At 48.7% G+C, this 21,439-nt stretch overlaps 1 protein-coding gene across 3 annotated transcripts in view; it reads right to left on the bottom strand.

Annotated features, from left to right (window-relative positions):
- The window catches only part of Paqr5 (progestin and adipoQ receptor family member 5), a 75,532-nt gene that overhangs the window by 42,105 nt on the left and 11,988 nt on the right, over positions 1–21,439 (bottom strand). The window lies entirely within an intron of this gene.

Raw genomic sequence — 21,439 nt, 5'->3', positions numbered from 1 at the left:
ATTAATAATAGGTAAAATCTGAACTTGGGTACCTCATTCATCTCCTGATGGGATTCCATTCTTACAGGTCCCTGCCTTAGAAGACAACCCCAGATGGGCTACCCCACGCCTTGAAGGCTATAGCTGAAGACTTGACAACCCACTGTGTGGGATAGTTTTATGTCAATTTGACACAAGCTAGCACACTCTGGAAGGTGGATCTGCAATTGAGAAAGTGCCCCTTTCTAGACCGACCTGTGGGCAAATCTGTGGTGTGGGAGAGCCCAGCTCACTGTGGGCAGTGCCATTGCTGGACTCGTTCTCCTGAGAACTAGCAGACTAGCAGACTGAGCAAGCCATGGAGAGCAGGCCAGTAAGCAGCGCTCCTTCTCCATGGCCTCTGGATCAGCGCCTGCCTCCAGGTTCCAGCCCTGTTTGAATGCCTATCCTGACTTCCCATGATGATGGATATAAAAGTGATGTGGGAGTGTCATATACCAATCTGTTGATTTCATTGGCTAAGTAATAAACAAACTGCTTGGGCTCATAGCTTAGAACATAGGTGGGTGGAGTAAACAGAACAGAATGCTGGGAGGAAGAGGAAGTGAGCTCAGAGACTCCACAGCTTTCCTCTCGGGAGCAGACGCCTCAGAGAGATGCCATGCTCCGCTCTCCTGGGCAGACGCACACGATGAAGCAAGCCGCCAGGTTAGACATGCTGAACCTTTCCCGGTAAGACCGGTGCTCACAGATTATTAGAGATGGGTTGATCGGGATGTGAGAATTAGCCTGTAAGGGCTAGAGCTAAAGGGCCAAGCAGTTTTTAAATGAATACAGTTTGTGTGTTGTTATTTCGGAGCATAAGCTAGCCAGGCTGCCGGGGTGCTGGGGATACAGCCCCGCCGCCCTATTTACTACATAAAATTAACCCCATCCTCTCTTGATTGCTTTTGGTAATGGTGCTTTATCACAACAACAACAAAAACCTGAAGATACCTAACAAATATTGTCATATAAGGTGACCCAAAATAATCCGGTGAGTTGGATCCCAATGACAGGATACAAAAATATAATAACTTATAGTAATATCAATAAACCAACAATTAGTCACACTGTTAGCCTGGATTTATTAATTTAGTCTTGCACACATATAGAATCCCAACTGTATTTAATAGAGTACTTAAAATTTTTCCACATTTATTAAATGCATTGAATGAAGCCTTCATCTGTGTCATCAAAGATAGTATCTTCTTTATAAATACTGTCACTTTTTTGAGTTTCCTCATCCAACTGAAGAATATTGTCTCATCGTATGCCTGTTAAATGTAGAGGCTCCCAAGACACGAGTCCTTATCAAGCTGAACACTTAAACCGAAGAAGATGAAGAAGACTAGAAGGCGTCAGAAACAAGGGCTCTCTGACCTCCTCCTGCCCTGTCCTCTGTCACCTCTCTCCTACAGCAAGCTGTAACACTCAGAGAACTCATGGTCTCAGACTCCACTGTAGGTCCCCACTCCAACAGGAGAGTACGCTGCACGGAGTAAAGAAGATTCCAAGCAGACAGGCCCGGCTGGGTTTCCCACGGGCGGTCCTACGCACTAGGCCACCCATACTCTGTGTCCAACCATACATTTCAAATGGCTGCCCACTCTTCCTAGAACTTGAGCATGAACACAGTTCTCACTGGGTCTTTGAGCTTGTATTTCTGAAGTATCTTGTGCCAGAGAAAATGTGTGTGTGTGTGTGTTCACGTGTGTGCACACAAAGGACACAGACAACCTTATATGTCATCCCTCGGGTGCTGTTTACCCTTTTGTCAGACAGCGTTTCTCCCAGCCTGGAGCTCACCTGTATTATACTGTTTATGATCAGTTTTGAAATACTTCATATGGAGGGACTGGAAAGATGGCTCAGCACTTACTGCTGTTGCAGAGGACCCGAGTTTGGATCCCGGGACCCACATGGGAAGACTTACAACCAACCACCTGTAACTGTAGCCTCAGGGGATCTGGCACCCTCTTCTGGCTATACATACACACACACACACACACACACACACACACACCAGTATTAGTAATATAATCTTTAAATAATTACCATAGAGACCCTGCTGTGAGGGTAATGTTCTAACCATAGCCCCATGACTGGCTCCTCCCATGGAGCCCACGAGTCCACAAGAGAGGAATAGGTAGCTGGAACTCAGATCCAATGTTTAAAGGATGCTGTCACAGGATTACATGCCTTCCCAGCAGGGAAGTGTATCACAGCCTTAGAGATTAATAAAGAAGAAGGTTCTTTAATAAAAAGCTCACAGCTGGTTCTGGCTAATGCACGAAGGGGAGCTGGCCTCGCACAGAGCATTTGACCAGCTCATACAGCCTTAGGCTTATACTTCCCACATACAGTGTCATCCTCAAATGTCCTTCAGGTCCTGCCCCAGCTCACACTTTGAACAATTAAATAGACACAGGAGACCGCCAGTCTGGCCACTTGGGCAGATGAGAGATTTACAAAGCAAAGTATTGGCAGAATTGTTTTTAAGTACAACAGTGTTGTTCTTTTGAACAGTTGTGGTGCAGAATCTTCTTGCTACAGTTTCTAACCAGCCTGGCCAGCACCTACCATACCTTCCAGCCATATTGGAGTGGGTGCTCCTTTCTAACCAGCCTTGCTAGCACCTGCCGTACCTTCCAGCCATATCGGGGTCGGTGCTCCTTTACCTAAGCTCTACTTTGTGTAACTTAGTATTTCCTAAGCAAGCATATTAGTAAATCCTTTACAGCACTAATTTTATTACTTCAGGCTCCTCCTGCATCATTACCAGACAGCTGTCGCCTTGGCCTGGGGTGACCTCTTAGGCAAGGTGTGCTTGAAAGGCTCCCAAAAGACAAGTAGTTGTTCAGAAGTCCTCATGATGCCCTCATGCTGGTTTGCTTAAACAAATATGGGTGGCAGAAACCCAGCACCAGCTTCTCACTGTGCTGGCCTAACAATGGGCACAGACGTGGGAAATATGGTCCAACTGTCCCCAAGCACCTCCAAATACCAACTGAGCCCAGGATGGCATTTCAATGACCTTCAGACACTGTTAGCTGGGAAGTACATCACCATTTTCATGGACCAGAAAGAGAGAAAGCCGTGCCAGTTATAATCAGGAGATGCTGTTGAATGGAAATGAATTCCAGTTTTGAGCTGCTAAAATGTTAGGCTGTGGGGAGAGATGGTTCAGTAATAAGTGTGCTTGTTACACAAGCATGAATTCCTAAATTCAGTCTCCAGTGCACATTGAAATGTGTGTCTATAATTCCAGTGCTGGGGAGGTGGGAGCAGGAGGTGGGAACAGTTGCCTTTGCCAGGTGTTTTGCCACAGCCACGGGAAAGCAGCTAAGATAGTGTGCCCATAAGCGTCAGGTAGAGTGTTTGTACCAGTGATGGAGCCCCTGTGATGATGGGCAGTGACGGCCTTAGGTCTTAGTCTGTTTACAACGGTCACTCTCTTCAAGAGATCATCAGGAGTAGCCGAGCCTTACTTCCATTGGAAGACTGTATTTTCTCATCCCCTTCTCCATCCACACCGCTTCTCTCCTGTGCTGGGTGCCTCCTCAGGGTTCCCAAGCACCGCTACCAGGGAAAGCATCACACTGTCAGGGTGCCACCCTCAAAGAGTTTACTGATCAACAATGACTCTTAAGAAACATGAGACTCAGCTATGACACATTTCTTAGTTTCTAGAAAATATTATGTCAGAAAGTAAAATTATGGGGCCAGAGAGATGGCTCAGTGGTTAAGAACACTAGCTGCTTTTCCAGAGGTCCAGCAACTACACGGTGGCCCGCAACCATCTATAATGAAATCCGCCATCCTCTTCTTGCATACAGGTGACCATGTACATAGAGCACTCGTGCACATAAAATACACAAATAAATTTTTAAAAATATTTATTTATTTGTTACGTATACAATATTCTGTCTGTGTGTATGCCTGCAGGCCAGAAGAGGGCACCAGACCCCATTACAGATGGTTGTGAGCCACCATGTGGTTGCTGGGAATTGAACTCAGAACCTTTGGAAGAGCAGGCAATGCTCTTAACCTCTGAGCCATTTCTCCAGCCCCTACAAATAAATAAATTTTTTGCACACCCCTTTAATTTCAGTATTCAGGAGGCAGAGGCAACTGGACTCTTAGTTTGAGGCCAATCTGGTTCTCAGACCAAGTTCTAGGACATCCAGGGCTGCACAGAGAAACCCTCTTGAAAGGTATTTTTTTAAAAAAAAGAAAGAAAAGGAAAGGAAACAAAAAGAAAAAAATACTCTGTTAATAATTTTACATTCAGAATAAATAATAAAAATAAAATAATTATTTTTTTATAGGGACTCCAAGGAGTCCTTGGCTTTAGACTTAGCCATGAAATATCAGGAAAACACTGAACAGCACGGATCCAGGACCTGATAAATGCGATTATGTGGAGGAGACTTTCAGACAAGAGGTTACACACTGATCCCAAGAAGCAGTGTTACAGAGGGACATCGGGGCCTGCCGAAGGTGGTGGGGAGATGCTCAGAGGAGCCTGAATCACCTCTCTGCTTGTCCTCAGAACCCAATCTGAGTGGCTGGATGCTGGTGCCCAAGTAGAGCCCGGCCTCCTAGGCGTGGCAGGAGAGGCTGGCCTCTTTACCCAGTACTCTAAAGGCATAAGCCCTGAGCATGGAGTGGGGAGCTCTAAGCACAGGGCTGGAGAGATGGCTCTGGTATAGATGCTTGCCCATGTGAGCCCAGTATAGACAGGGTGTCCTAAGTTCCAGGCCAGCCTGGGCTACACAGGGAGACTGTGGCTCAAAACAGCAACAGTAAACTGAGCAAAAACCTGAGCTCTGTGGTACATGCTGCAGTCTCAGTTACTTAGGGGCTGAGGCAGGAGGATTCCATCTACTAGTTCAGACCAGGCTGGAAAACAGCAAACAACAAAACCAATCTTAAAAAGAAATACGAGGCCAACAAGGAGGCTCAGCAGGTAGAGGAGCTGGCTGCCAAGCCTGACAACCTGGGTTTAATTCCTGGGATCCACATGGTAGAAGAAAAGAACCAATCCCACAAGTTGTCCTTTGATCTTAAGGTATGCCCTGGTACAAGTGTGCCTATAAAGTCTCTTTGTCTCTGTCTCTCTCTCTCTCTCTCTCTCTCTCTCTCTCTCTCTCTCTCACACACACACACACACAAGTGGAATAAAAGATTTAAAGCAGCCTGGCGGTGGTGGCACACGCCTTTAATCCCAGCACTCAGGAGGCAGAAGCCAGCGGATCTCTGTGAGTTCTAGGCCAGCCTGGTGTACAGAGTGAGTTCCTGGGTGGTTAAGGCTGTATGGGGGGGGGGGAATTAAGCAAACAAATGAGAAAAAGATTTGGATATATTTGCCCCAAAGACATCACTAAGCACATAGAAAGATACTTCAGCACTGTCTCAAGGGACATACAATTCAAAACCACAACACAACACTTTGCCTTTATTGGGATGCCTACGGTACAAAATAACTGGATATGAGTATTTCCTGGGGAGATAGCTCAGTTGGTAAAGACCGTTACCCGACCATGAAGACATGAGTTCGGACCCCCGGAACACACATTAAAAGCCAAGGGCAGCAGTGTGAGACTTTACTCCCATCATTGGAGAGGCAGAGGCAGGAGGATCCTGGTGCTCACTGACCAACCAGACTAACTAAATCATTAAGTTCCAGATTCAATGAGACCTGGCCTCAAATAATAGCGTTGAGGACAGCTCCCAACATTAACCACTGGCCGCCACACATGCACACATGCATGTGCACTCACATAAACATGCAGAATGATAAATTTTATGTAATGTACTTCTATCATAATAAAGGAAGCATCTTCTTTATTTTTTTAAAAGCATGTGTATTGCAGTCTGGTCTATAACTCGGTTATGGCTGTTTTAATACAAAAATTTACTCTCTCCAAATCTTCCAGAAAAGAAAAGCAACCATGTATCATATATTTCCTATTGCTGCCAAGCACTTTCTTTGCAGAGAAGCATAGTCTTGTCCAGCCCACCCTTTGTACTGCTACATAGACGACAGACATTCTAGATAGGAGGGACATACCTGAAGTCACTGGACAAGGCCTGGCAAAGTCAAGATTAAACAAGTTCTCTAAGCAACAAGGGGAACCTGTACAGAAATGTCTGTAGAACTAGAAAATCCAGTAGCCCCACCCTGTGGGAACCCAAACCTGAGGCAACCCAAAGGGGGAAAGAGCAATCTCACAGGACAGTCAGCAAGCATGCTGCATCTGATGTCACTCAGCTAAATGACATGCTCTTAATCTGAAGCCAGGCTGCAGTCAGAGTGTCCAAATGTCCATCCACCTCAACAGACAGAAATAGCCTCGGGGTAGTTCACTGTTCATGAAAATCGGGACACTAGGTCCCTTCACACTGTCTCTTCTGTCCAAAGTGCAGGTAAGATGCTGCCAACAGGTCATAAAGTTCATTACTAAGTCCTGTCTAGCCTGGGAAAGACTAGAGCAGAAAATATCAGGGGAGGAGCCAGCATCCATGACACCTTTGTGGGCGGGGGCTTATAACCTAGAAAGCACAAAAGGGTACACGAGCATTTGTGACACTGGGACCAGCCATGGCTTTCATCAGATCTTCAGTGATGTTTGTGAACTGAAAAAGGTTCTGGACCACCAGCCCCAGAGAGTTAAGTCAAACTCTGAGGCACTCTGGTGTCTAGACAGATCCCAGTAGGGCAGGAGTAGCTGTGCAGGCTCCAGAGGGGTGCAGCAACTAATGGCTACACGGCGGGGGGCTATCTCTGTAGGCAGCCCCAAGAGAGGCCCTGGGCTAGACTTGTCCTGCACTAGAAGAGTGTCCACACCTAGAGACGATAGGCGTAGTGCTCACCTGCAGGCCAGCTCACCTGAAGGATTCATCTTCAGACACAGCTGTCATAGTGCATCACGTAGTGGGAGCCCACGCCTGGATAGTGGCCACTCAGAACTACTCTTCTGCAGCTCCCTGGGTGTCTCAACTCTGGCCAGGCTTTGGAGGCATGTCCACAGGTCTCAAATACCCCCTGACTGTCCACTTCTCTAGACCTTCAAGGCCCAGTCATGTCTGCCTCCTCCAGGAGGAACCCTGATCCTTAATTAGTCTCATTCAGACCTCACCAACCCCTCCAAGAAGTCTTTTGGGCCACAGCTGCAGGTTCAGCTTCTCTGCTTACCAGCTGGTACCCTTAAAAATGTGGTTTCACTTCTCAGCGTTGGTCCTCATAGGGGCCGGAAGGCTAAATGAATAAAGGATGGAGTCTCTCTGCCTCCAGGATGCCCACAGCAAAGCCGCCCAGCCGATGACTGTTAGGCTAGCGTGCCTCATTCCAAGCCTTGAGGGTGTGGTCACTTTGATAGCCACTATTTCGAGGGCTCAGCTGGTGACAGGAATTGGTCTATTTTATGAGACCCTATAAAACCTTACTGAGTATTCTCCACTGAGGTTATACAGGCATCATTCTGCCCCTCTACACGCCCACTTATCCATGGGGTGAGCTGGCTGCGAGTTAGGCAACTCCGGGAATGGGGTATATCACCATGCAGAACCTTGGCAGGCTCCTCAGAACAGTGGGGACATGAAGACACTGAACAACTGGGTCAGCTATTCTGTGGACAAAGGGGCACAGCTGGGTGGAGGAGTCCCGCAGGGCATCTTCGTGGAGTACCAGCGGAGGGTTAGGGTAGCTTTGCTCCGAGAGTGGTATGTGTGCAAATGGAGTGTGCAAGCTCAGGGAGAGTGCACAGTTGTGGAAGGAACAGTTTGAGCAAAGGTGCAAAGAGTGACGGTGACCTCTGAGTTCCTTAGACAGAAAGGAAGCAATGCGCCCCATTCTGGCTATGCAGAAGCAGAGCTGCCGTGTGTGTGTTGGGGGCAATGAGAGGGGACCTGAATCTCCCAGTACGTGTGAGGTGCAGTTTTACAGGGAAGGGCATTCTTAGCTAATTTTCCTTCTCAACTGTTTTCCCAAGCCTGCTGGCTCACTCCCTTCCAGCCTCCAGCTGTGAGGCCAGGCCAGGAACAGAGGGTGAGGCATAGGGGTCCCACCCATCTCCCTTCATCTCTTTCCCCATTCCTGCCCTGCAGGCCTCCGGCAGTCTGCAAACAAGCCTGCCAGCCACACCCTGAGCCTTTTTCTTCTGGAGAATGCTTAGCCCCACACAGGGCACACCCCTCTCTCAGGCCAGTCACCCATCCAGGTGTGGTGAGGGCAGGGCTGTCCTGGTCTGGGAAGGCTGCCAGAGGTAGCTCTCAGGGTTCTCTGCAGAGTGGCCCAGACTGCGACTCCTAAGTCACACCTTAGGGAGCTTGCAGCAGCCTGAGACAGACAGATAGACAGACACACTTGCAGAGACAGAGCTCTAAAAAGTAGAGGGAGGCGGGAAGAGCTGAATGCTGGGTGGGGCAGGACTCTGAAAAGGCGGGGAGTGCAAGACAAATAGCCTTCTCTTCTAAAGTGTTTTAAAAGCCAGAACCACAGTGTAATGATGGCCATGTGACATTATGCATTTGTCAAATGCACAGAAGGCACAACGCAGAAGCCCTAATATAAACAAAGACCATGGCTAGTAACAGTGTATCAGTATTGATTTGTTCACATTTCCCTGGTTGGGATGTGGTGGTGGACACCTGTATAGATGGCAGGAGGAGCAGTTCAAGACCAGCCTTGGCTACATGAGGCTTTGTCTTTAAAAAAAAAAAGGATCGATATCTATTTATACATCTATATATCCCATTTTAATGACAGGGGACTGGAGGCAGAGTGGAAGAAATATTTGGAAAGCTCTGCACCTTTGTACAGTTTTTCCTGTAAACTTTGAATGATGACTCTAAATAATTAAATCTATTAAGGAAAAAACATACAAGTTGGGGCTGGAACTCAGTTGGAATGCTTGCCCAACGTGCACAAAGTCCTGGGTTGATTGTCCACTGTATAAACTGGGTGGAGTGGGGCAAGCCAGAAATCTCAGTACCCAGGAAGTGGAGGATCGGAAGTTCAAGGTTACCCTCCACTGCATAGCAAGCTGAAGGCCAGCCTGGGATATATGAGACTGGTCTCAAAAAGCAAACAAACATGACATTTGGTTAAAATGTTGTATAAAAGCAAATGAACAAAACCTAGGCCTACATTTAAGAAATGTGGAGTCTTCACACAGAAACCTTGAGCCCCAGTTCTCTTGATGAACAAGAAGCTATGTGGTTCTGGGCTGGCTGCTCAGATTAATAACTCTGGGCCCTTGGTGGCAAAATCAAGTGTCTAATCACAAGAAGAGAAACAGTAAATTCAGATCGGGGCTCAGAGCACACAGAGCCCTAGACCCCCATTCCAGGGGATTGGAAGAGATGGGAGCATTGGGAGAATGAGGAGCCCCAGGGTACTTTCCAAACACAGAGGCCTGCAGTTTACGGGGGGGGGGGGGGGGGGGGGGGGGCAATGAGATAGCTCAGTGAATAAAGATGCTTGCTGCCAAGCTCAATGACCTGAGTTCAGTCCCTGGGACCCACTTAGTGGACAGAGAAAGCCGACTTTGTGAGTTGTCCTCTGACTTCCACAAACATGCTGTGCCGTATGTATGCTACTTACAATCAATCAATCAATCAATCAATGTACTTAAAAAAAATCCATAACCATGTCTCAGAGGGGAAGTTAAAGCTTCAGATAAATTTGAGAGACACAGAGAGGGAACTTTCAGAAGCCAAGAAACACCTGGGTATCCCCTCAAAGGAGAGGGATTCTTGACAAAGGTAAAGAATCTACGGGATGCAAAGTCAGACTGATGGCACTGATTGATGAGAACCAGGATTCACCCCGAGCCTCAGTTTCCCTTGCTTGTCATTAGAAGAACTGTGGTGTGAGGAAGGAAGCCCTCCACACCCACACTGCAGTGCACATCAGACCCAAGGGTGGTCCACGGTCCCATGACGGTGGTAAGATGGCGAGAATGGGGGCCTCTAAGGACATAGAGGGAAAGGAGGGCCAGGCTTTGAGACGGAGGGCATGGAGTCTGTGTGAGACCGTGAGGTGACTCCTGCCCACCCTCCAGTGCAGCCGCCTCAGAGACCCGAGGGCACACTGGGAAAGCCCGAGGCAGGCGAAGAGGACAGCGACCATCACATCCACAGCTTCACTGTCAGCAGTTTCAGGAACCCAGGATCAACTTCGGCGCAAAAATACTAGCATTTTTCTTTTTTTTTTTTTTTTTTTTTTGGTTTTTCGAGACAGGGTTTCTCTGTGGTATTTTTTTGGAGCCTGTCCTGGAACTCGCTCTTGTAGACCAGGCTGGTCTCAAACCCACAGAGATCCGCCTGCTTCTGCCTCCCGAGTGCTGGGATTAAAGGCGTGCGCCACCACCACCGGCTAGCATTTCTTTTTGATCCTTTGAAAGGAAGAAACACTATTTCTTACAACGTATCATGGCAACGGTTCTGTTTTTATGACTGTTGTCCATCCACTAATATACCTGATTTCTTTTTAAAATTACATTAATAAATAAATGAATTTATTTATTTACTTTGTGTGTGGGAGTCAGTTTTCTCTTTCTGTGGTGTGGGTCTTGGGGATCGAACTTAGGTCACTAGGTTTGGAGGCAAATATATCGGCTGAGCCATGCTGCTGCCCAGCACACCGTCCCCAACTGTGCTAAATCTCTCTATTAATCTTTATTATGAACATATGTTTATCAGAAGAAAGATGGGAGACATTGAACTTTGCAGTTTGGTAACACCTATGGTTTTAGGCCAAGTCTGAGAATGTATCCCCGGCAGATAAGAGGTCACTGTGTATATGCCAATTTGTTTAGCATGAAGGTGGGAGAGGGGCCACGTGGCAGGTAGTCAGCCTGGATGAAGAGTCAGTACATCCACATCAGAACCAGGGAAGTACAGGCTGCCTGGGTTGTTAGGACAAAAGCCTCAGGATGAGGGCATGGGGTGGGATGCGGGGGAAGACTGGGAACCTCCAGTTGGGTGGCAAGGAGGATTCTAAGTAGCAAATACAGACCAGTTTCCATTGTGCACAGTGCTCACCACTACCTGATGGAATCTCACCAGGCCAATTTCCAATGCTCACTCTGTCATCTACTGTGGGCACGTGGACAATGACCCCCTCGTTCATGCCCTTATCCCTTGACCAAGGACAGGAGAAGTGGCACTTAAGAAGAAGGGTGTGGTGCTTGATGGCGAACAAGCACCCAGCCAAGGATGGCCATTATCTAAGTTGCGGCCTCAGCTCTCAGCTCTGAGGATGGTGCCCCCTGCTCCTCTACCCTGTGCTTATAACATCTCCCGAAGACAGAGACTGCCCCGCTCACTGCCACCAGCCCCCACCCCCACCGCAGTGCTGCTGGTACTGAGCCACAAATGAGGCTAGCAGGAGGTTGCCATGGTGACCTCCCAGCTGGGCATTAGAGCTCAAAGAGGGAGCTAAACCTTTTTTATCTCTCTCTCTCTCTCTTGCCAGCTGTGGGAGCTATTCTAAATATTTACCACTAGGCAATTACTGAACATCTGGGAAAAAAAAAGTGGGTGCTTTTCCTCAGCACGCTGCACCGCAAGGCTGTTAGGGCACACCCATGCAAACCTGGACTGAGCCACTACAAGAAACGTTACAGACCGGTGGTAACGGACAGGAAACCGTGTCATGACAAGTCGCTAAAGGGAAAACAGGTTATGTAATGGCGTAAATCTTGTTATACCGCCATATAAAGACTCGTTACATTTAACAGCTTGTATTTGTAGACAGAAAACAAAAGAAGCGTTGACTGGGGTTCTCTCAAGGCAGTGGGGGCAGGGCAGGGCAGCCAACCTAGGGGCTTCCCTTCCTAAGTTTTCTCCAATGCTAGAGCTGCCTCACACCAGATCACAGGTAGACAGCGCTGTCTGCAAAGCAACTGTACTATTTAAAGGAAACAGGTGAGTGAGTCTTTTGAACCTTGGCGGGTCTTGGAAGATTAACCTGTGTCAATCAACTCAGAGTTGTAAATATTGAGATTCCTGAGAAAGTCACATCTGGGCCTTCCTGTGGGTCCGAGCAAAAGCACTGACCGTGGAGTTTCCCCACTCAGGATAGCTGGGGCCTGAGGGCTATTATTGCTGACTGGTTTAGGCATCTGGGAAAGTCATAATTCCTAGGGCTAAAGGCCCAGGTTTCTCCCTCAGTTATCATCACAGGTGAGGACTGGGAGGGCCAAGTGGCCCATACGGGAAGCACTGGAGAGGCCATCCACAGATCATATCCAGTACCCTCGATAGGTAGCCACCCTCCTATCCCTATGCACTCACTGGGATCAAAGCAGACATGGGCTGGCCTAGCACCTCAGGTCTAGTGGATGTGAGCTCCAGGAGGCCTTGGAAACCTCAAAGACTCTTCATTGTCCCTTAAGGTTCTGCTTTCCTCATGGTCCACACCTTATGCTCCTACAGGAAAACACTGAGAATGGGCTCGATGGTGCACACCTGCAATCCCAGCCCTCGAGAACTGGAAGCAGGAGGACGGTGCCCAGGTCAGTCTGGGCTGCCAACATGACCCTGTCTCAAAAATAAACCATGAAGCCCCCCTCCAGTAGGTCCTGGATGACCTAAAATCCTTAGCATGTCCTCCAGATACCCACAGTCAACCCTAGCCTCACCTCCCGCCAGCCTCACCTCCCGCCAGCCTGGCCATGCTTCCCTTTCCCGTTCCATCGCCTCTGTCCTTAGCATCAGGAGTGTCCTCCATACTTTTGTGCTTGCTCTTGCCTAGCCATCCTCCCCCACCTTACCCTTAGCATGTGTGTCTACATGAGTGTGCACATATACACGTGTGCACATGCATATGGAGGCCGAGGACAACCTCAAGTGTCATCTTCCCTAGCCCACAAAAAAACTGTTTCCTAGAAAAAAAAAATAAAATCATGCCAGGCAGGGGTGGTGGCGCACACCTATAATCCCAGCACTCAGGAGGCAGAGGAAGGTGGATTTCTGAGTTCAGGAGCCAGCCTGGTTTACAGAATGAGTTCCAGGACAGACTGGGCTACACAGAGAAATTCCATCTCAAAACATGCTCCCCCCCTCAAAAAAAATACTTTCAACAAATGATCCTAGCAACATCTTTTTTGATGTAAAGATTCTGTCTGCTTCCACGGCATCAACTGACTCCTCCTCTTCATGTTTTACCTTGGAAACGCTGCAGCTTCAGTGCACCCAGCAGAGAGCTTGAGTGGCATGCCCAATGCCAGGCCCACAAACATACATCAGGAAGCAAACAAAAACAGCATAGGTTTTAATGTCCTAGAAACTTGATTTCTGTTCATCTGCTATCTCAGGTCCAAATGAAAATGTACATTTTTGTGAATTCTCTTTTACTTAGTGTTCACAACTATTTCTGTATCTCAAATGATGAAGCATCCACTGTTTCACAGTTTTGAAATGCCACTTTGCAAAAATACAGATATGGATGAACACAGGAGTAGCCTGATCCGGTGGTCACACCCTGTGCATATTGTCGGAGATGGCGGGAAAACCATGTGCCAGATAGCCCGGGGAGTTTTGAGTATTATATCTCAGGTACCTCATGCTCTCAGGGACTCAGGGGAGGGGATGTCAGGTGACTGCAAAGCACAGAAAAGACCAGAACCACTGAAGTTCTGGACCCCAGGAAGAGGGACAGAAGTCACAGAGATACTGCCTTAAAGACTGCTACCAAGGTACCCAGCCCTACCTACCGGTTCATTGGCCCCCAGGGCAGGTGCCACAGCAGGTTCCTCCCTAAGGCTGGGAAGGGCCATAGAATGCAATCACAGGCCCTGACTGCTGGTGCTGGGCCCCTAGACTGCTGGGGAAGGCTAGTCCCATCTCCACCTCCCCTCTAGCTGCTAATCTAATCAGAAAGCAGCCTGAGATAAAGCAGCCACTGTGTGGGAGCAAAGACAAGAGAGGATGTAGAGAGAAGATAAGTATTTTCACACTTGAAAGTGTTGTGTAGTCCACAGGGGCAGAAACAAGAGCCCGGAGAAGAACCAGGACAGAGGAGGAGGGCTGCCCTTGTGGAAACCAGGCCCAGCTGACCCAATCTAGGTGAGACTCTTAGCTCTTCCTCTGCTGAATCGTCAGGCAAGCAAAGAACCCAACAACACATGGGAAATGTACATAAAGAGCCGTCCAAGGCTTGTGAGAGTCCAGAGAGGATACCCAGAGCAAGGCTGTGGGGCTCAAAGCAAGGAGGTTCTGGGTAGAAGCAGGTATCCCAAAGCCGAGCTCAATTTTGGCAGAAGAGAGCAGTGTCCCTTGGGAAAGCCGAAGCCCAGAGCAGGGAAGCAGGCAGTAAACATGGAGGCCTACTGGCCCTGGGTCTAGAGGTGCTAGAGACGGGAGCAGAGCGTGGTGGTGGTGATGCAGGGTGTGTGTGCGTGTGTGTGTAAAGAACAGGTCAAGAAACAGTACCTCTAGTGTACTCTAGGTCCATGCCACAGGGAGCCAGAGCGAGGGCACAGGGAAATGGCATCTGTCCCTCTTTAGATTGAGGTCTGCGCTCGTGAAACACATTTCTCAGCAACCATTAACTTCTACTTCATCTGCCAGACTTGGGAATGGTGGATATTAACAAGTCCACCAGTAGGTGAGTCATTTCTCTTCATCATTAGCCAGAGGACACACCCCAAGGGTAAGGTGGGAAGGGGGCAGTCACAGAGCCAAAGGAAGTGTGAAAATTGCCAGGTAGAAGGTCACCCAAGGAAGCTGCAGCTGGAGGACAGGGGAGGGGCCCAGCTGGGAAAGGACCTAACTTGCAAACAGACCCAAACCCAGTGAGCCGCCCATGGGAAGCCAGGTGGATGGCCCTGCCTGTGCTGGCGCTGAAGTTCACATGGTAACGTCGTTCCCCGAGTCAGTTCCACGTGTTGAGGGTCCTGGGTGCCTTTCTGAGCCTCCCGTTGTCCCTTTGACAGGACCTGGAGTCTCTTTGGAGACAAATCCCTGCTGTCTGTGAGGGAGTTTCCAGATCAGGTAAATTGAGGAGAGAAGACCAGTCTGAGGATTCAGTGGCACCATTCCCTGATCCGGGCTCCCAGCTGAATGAAAAGGAGTAGGAAGCTGAGACCCAGCATTCATCTCCATCCCCTAGCTTCAGATGTGACAGCTGCTGCCATCTCTCACCTGCCCCCCACAGTGCCAGAAGCCTCCCTTCCTAGAACTGCTTTTGTCAGGGGTTTTTGCCAGAGGCAGCTCAGTGAGTGGCTAAGAGCACTTGTTGTTGCAAGGACCCAGGTTCAATTCCCAGCACCCACATGGCTGCTCACACTGCCCATAACTTCAGCTGCAGGGGATCCCAGGGGATCCACTGTCCTCTTCTGACTTCCATGGGCATCAACCATACACATGATGCATAGGCAAACAAGTAAGCAAAACACTCGTACACATGAAAATGAAATAAATCTAAAAACAAACAAGCAACAAGAAACACAACTAACGCAGAGGTGATACGGCTTGGAAATTCCACACCATCAGTTCCCAGTCCCCCAGAAGCTGATGCTTTGGTGAGCTTGCACGCTGCTGAGTGTTGTATGCAGGCCTCCCTGCACAAGGGGTGTTCAACATACATTTGTGTGCAACCTGGATTCAGCTAGGGCAAGTGCAGCCATGGCTGTGGAGACTGAGCCCCATCCCACCGCCGCCTTCTCTGGCTGCCCCAGGCTATACGGCAGCTAATAAAAGTATCCCTATGAGCACAGACAGGATGCACGCTGCTCATCCATGTCTTGTGTAACAGATCTTACAACATGTGAATGCAGTCACGGATTAAGAGCCCAGTGGTTGACATGGGACATTAGGTTATCATTCTAGCATTATAAAACACAAGGTGGTTTGGTGGTTGTTTTTATTCTAAGGGCTGAAGTAAAATGTACCACTCAAGAGTTAGTGAAGAGGGGCGCTGGAGAGATGGACCAGCCCTTGAAGTGTTTTGTGGAAGCAATTAGACTGGAGTTTGGATCCTAAGCACGCCCTTAAATCCTGGGTGGGCGTGGCGGTGGCTTGTGAGGCACAGATGAGATCCCAGAGCAAGCAGGCTAGCAAGAATAACCACATCAGTGAGCTCTGGATTTGATTGTGAGACCCTGCCTCAAAAGAATAAGGTGGAAGAACAACAGAAGAAGATTCCCGACATCCACCTGGGGCCTCTCCACGAACCAGCATTTGTACTCACATATAAACATGCATACACACACAAGCACACCACACACACACATGAAAAGGAAGAAACTAAAACAAGAAAACAAAACAAAACTCATGAGGATTGGAAAAAATGTGTTCCTCTAAATCATCTTCTGAGACCAAGGAGAGCAACATAACTCATCCCTCTTTAGTACCTGTCACCAGGGTCACTTCAAGGCCCCAAAGCAGGCCTCAGAGGCTCCTGACTAAGGTGCACTCAGAACCCAGAGGAACAAGTGAGCTTTGTCACCAGAGAGTGGAACTGTTTGAAAGGATTAGAAGGATCAGGAGGAGTGCCCTTGTTGGAGGAAGTGTGTCACTGAGGGTGGGCTTTGAGGGCTCAAAAGCCCATGCCGTGTCCAGGTCCAGGCCTAGGCCAACTCTGCCTGCCTGTCTGTCTGTCTCTCTTTTCCTCTCCCTCCCCTCTGTCTCTGCCTGTGGATCAGGATGTAGCTCCCAGCTACTGCTCCAGCACGCCATGTCTGCTACCATGCTCCCTGTCATGAAAATAATGGACTAAATCTCTGAAACTATAAGCAAGTCTCCAGTTAAATAAATGCTTTCTCTTACAAGAGTTGCCTTAGTCATGGTGTCTCTTGACAGCAACAGAACAGTGACTAAAACAAAGCAGGAATGGGGGTTTCATCCAAACACATTATATGCATGTAGAAAATCCCCAAATACATATATTATATATAATATATAATAGAATTGCAGTACCGAGCCCTGGCAAGCTTTTGGTACATCATGATGGTGAAGGCATGCTTGGGCAGGACTCTTGTTCCTAAAGCCCTTCAGCTTCCCTGAAAAGGAATCATTTAACCCCATAGAACAATCAGCTTGAGCTCTCACACAGGTAGGCAGGGCACTGAAACTGCAGAGCTGCAGCCCAGCTCAGAATAAAGCTGTCTTTATCATGGCACTGCCCTTATCAGCATCTGAAAGTCAAACCCGAGGCTTTGGCTCGGTGGAGAGCATTCCCAGCTCTGCAGGGCCCAGTCAGGAGCTTTAGTGCTTCTCCAACCCCACAGCTAGATGGCATCTCTGCCTCAGTGTCCCCCTACTCTATCTAGTCCCCCAGGATACCCCGGTAGTCTGGAGAAAAGAAGCAATGAGTGGTGTAGGCACCTCAAAGTCAGTAGAAAATCTGGCTGGGAGTCTGGAGTGCCCATGATCACACAACCAGCAGCTGGTCAGGGAGTAAATGTAGAAGCTCCAGTTCCCATTGACAATCTAGAATGTGGAGCACTAGAGACCATCCTGGGGCAAAGATGAAGATTAAACTGGGCCAGACTGGAAGGAAGGAGAAAGGAGGGGAGGGATCAAAGGGTCAGGGACTTCCCTTCTTTCTCCCCCCCCCCCCCCCCCCCCGCTTCCTTTAGTCTTGTGGTAAACCAACCCTTTATCCTCGGCGACACAATTTCCCCTATTTCTTTTCAGTTAAAAAAAAAAAAAGGTTCCAGAGAAGATATGTACCAAAAACATGCAAGAGATGAGCCACAAGGCCTAGCCATCCAGCCCAAAGTCCGCTGCTCCCAGGAAGCTTCTTCCACTGGCTGACCTCTGCCTCTCCTTCTACCTCTTGCCAAGAAAGCCTTTAGGTGGGCAAAAGTCACCTTTGATTTTGAGTTGCCCAGGACAGGATGTGGGGTAGCTTGGGAGGCGGGAGGAATGAACCTCAGTCCCTTGCAGAAATGCCAGGCCCCTGCACCTGTCATGGTCCTGATAGGAGTGGAGGTCTTCTAAGGAGACACTTGGGCACCTCCTTTTGGTGATCTGACTATTGAAAAAAAATGGATCTTAAGGAATTGGGATTTCCCCCAGAAATTTCATGCTGGAAGATGGAAATGTCTGGAGTCAGAGTAGGACTTGTCTACAGGAAAGAGATTTGCACAGTTCTGACAATACACAGACCTTGCAGGACAGACTAGAGCCCAGACAGTGATGATGGGGAGGTTCATCCTTGACAGGGACTGTTTAGCTGGTATACCTCTTGCCCTCTGTCTAAACCTAAACCTCAAATCAGGACCTTGAAGATGGGGTGGGTGTTGAACCTTTTATTTCTCACTCCAATGTAGCCAGATAAGGAAATTGCCTTTCTCTCCTTTCGCTATGACATGTTGTGTAACAGGTTGGCTTATTGGGAACATGAGGTTGCACCCAGATTGTTAGGGCTTTTAGGCCGCCAAGTACCCTAAGTCCTTCCAGCTTAGATCCCCAGGCTCCTCTGTTGGCAGCAAGGGGGCAGCACTCATTGCTCCCCAGGGCAGAAGCTCACAGATTCTCCACTGAGCCTACTCTGTCCTTTCAGTAGCTCCTTGCCACCTCAGGGTGAGCCATGGTCACGCCTTGGCATTCCTGTGATCTGACACTCAACTCCCCCCACACTGGGACCTCCCGTGGACTTCCTGTCTCCTCCTACCCCTTCACCACACCTCAGACCCAGCGTCTGCTGCCTTCTTCCTCTTTCCAGAAGCCATTCTCCACCAACCACAGGCCATCTGCATAACACATGTCACAGCAGTGAGCCTGCCTGTTGGGTCTCAGCTGAGGGGTCAAACAAACAACATGAGCATTTTGAGACGGCCATACAATTTTTACAAAAGAGCTGGGCAACGGGCTTGGAGAGTGTGACATCATTTCCCCACAAATGTCACTCTGAAAGGTACAGACCCCTTTAGACAACAAAGAGAGAGATCACAAGGTTACGCCAGTAAGGGCCAAATGGGTGGGACGTTTGTGAGCACCCCACAGAATAGGGACGTCGCTGTCCTCTGAGCCATTCAACTACCATTCAGCGGTGCCCCCTTGCAAGAATTATCCCAGCTGGGCTTGCTGGCCATCTACACCTTCTCAAGGAGGGGCAGAAGGGACGTGAGACCCTCACCTGAGCACCCAGCGGCTCCCTACCACCTGCTGTATGCAAAGCTGCCCTTTTTGCCTTAGGGTGGGGCTAGAGTATATTTTCTGGGAAAGATTAGGGAATGGAGCTCCACCCTCATGCCTGCCGGGTAAAGGCTCTCCAGGTGTAGCCTGTTGGGAAGAAGTGCCCACATCCCAGTAAGTAACCCCTCACCTGTACTCTGAGAGGAAGCCCAGTAAACTCACTGGCTCTCCAAAGTGAGCTCTGCCTCTGTCCATCATCGGAACCCTAGGAGAAGAGGCAGGTGTCGCTTATGTCTCCCCCTGGGAATGAATTTTAGCTACAGACTTAGAGCTCAGGATTATGACCTAGGCCAGCAACTCGTCTCCTAAAAGACTCTATGTGTATTGAGGAGCTTGGATCAGTCTCCCAGCCCCAAACAGCAGCGGCACTGACAATCACCACCATTATTACTTACTATTTTTCTTCCTCCCTTTCTCTAACAATACAAGCTTAACCAATTTTCTTTTACATTTTGTTTAGTGTGTTTGTGTTTTTGTGTGTGTGTGTGTGTGTGTGTGTGTGTGTGTGTAAATGTGCTACAGTCTGTGTGTGGAAGTCAGAGGACAAATCTCAAGAATCGGTTCTCTCCTCTCACCATGTAGGTCCTAGGGAATGAACTCATGTCCTTGGGCTTGGTGACAGACATCTTTATCCGCTGAGCCCTCTTGCCAACCTGTTGCAGGTGTCTGAACCATGCTCAAGCCACTGAGCCACATCCCCAGACACCATTTATGGTGTTCTGACACCTTTGGGGTGTTTAAGACTTCTTTATGGGTTGGAGAGATGGCTCAGCAGTGAAGACCTGATTTTGGTTCCTAGCACCCATGTCATGTGGCTCATACCTACCTGTAACTCCACCCAAGAGGGGATCAGACGCCCTCTTCTGGCCTCTTCAGGCACCTGCACTAACATTAAGCCACACAATGACATACATATATAGACATAGTTAAAAATAAAACCAGGACTGGACGGGTGGCTTATGGGTTAAGAGCATTTGCTGCTCTTCCAAAAGATCCACGTTCGATTTCCAGCATGCACATGGTGGCTCATAACTGTCTGTAACTCAGCTCCCAGGCACCCCAACAATCTCTTCTGGAGTCTTCTGGTACTGGGTACATAGGTAGTATACAGACATACATGCAGTCAAAACACCCACACATAAATTAAAATTTAAAAATTTAAATAAAATCATTTTTAAATACCTCTGAATTCAGACCAGGGGACAGGCGTGGGTACTGAGCCTCAGAGAGAGAGAGAGAGAGAGAGAGAGAGAGAGAGAGAGAGAGAGAGGCTAGAGAAAGGAGAAGGCAAGAGAAAGGAGGGAGGTAGGAGGCCCACATCAGGCAGGAGAGGAAACATCTGTGCTGTGGGATCAGGCAGGAAGGAGGTTGCCCTTGTGGGGCCTGGGGTTGAAGGAGCAAAGGCTGGTGGCTGAGTTCACCCAGGGCAAGGCTTTGCCAATGACACCAGGATGGATGGGCAACGGCTTCATTCATCAGCAGAAGCTGGTGTGTCCCCAAGGCAGCCCAGTGCAGAGCCTTCTAGCACAAGCAGAGGCTCAGCCCTGCCATGAGCCTGCAGCAAGAGTTCACAAAATGTCAACTCACTCTTGGGGGGAGAAACCTGTTTCCACCACGTATCCCCAGGACCCATCCTATACTGGACCCTCTCACCCTGGCTTGTGCCTATTCCACAATCACAAGAACACCCTCGCTGGGAGTGATGGCTGACCACTGTTTCACTGTTCACGTCCAACACAGGTGCTCACAGCCTATGCCTCCCACTAGGCTCTGGTCATTCCAATGTTCACTTCATGTCCATTCCTCAGAGCCACCTCCGGCCACCCAGCCACCCCCTCCAGGATGGCTTCCAAGAGAGCTTTGGGTTTTTGGGTTTTTTTTCTTTTTTCTTTTTTTTTTTTTAAAAAAAAAAAACACTTGTTTTTACATATGTAAAAATGTATGTGTATGTCTGTAGGATACATGCCATGAATGCTTGGATGCCTGTGGGAGACCAGAAGAGGGCATTAAATGCTTTGTAGCTGGATTTACAGACAGTTGTGAACTCCCCAGCCTGGGTGCTGGGAACTGAACTTCGGCCTCTGGAAAAACAAGTGCTCTTAACTCCTAAGTCATCTCCTCAGCCTTGAATGTTTGCTTACTAAGCATTCACACAATAGACCGACTCTCTTACTCTTTATATTCAAGGGTTTCCCAAGGTCTCAAGGGGCTGGAGAGATGGCTCAGTGGTTAAGAGCACTGCCTGCTCTTCCAAAGGTCCTGA

Source organism: Microtus oregoni, unplaced genomic scaffold (genome assembly GCF_018167655.1).
Source record: "Microtus oregoni isolate MIOR12 unplaced genomic scaffold, Mior012 000032F_ref0000030, whole genome shotgun sequence".
In the NCBI taxonomy this organism is placed as follows: Eukaryota; Metazoa; Chordata; class Mammalia; order Rodentia; family Cricetidae; genus Microtus; species Microtus oregoni.
Note: the sequence above shows the minus strand (reverse complement) of the source record. Positions and strands in the feature narration are given on the sequence as shown.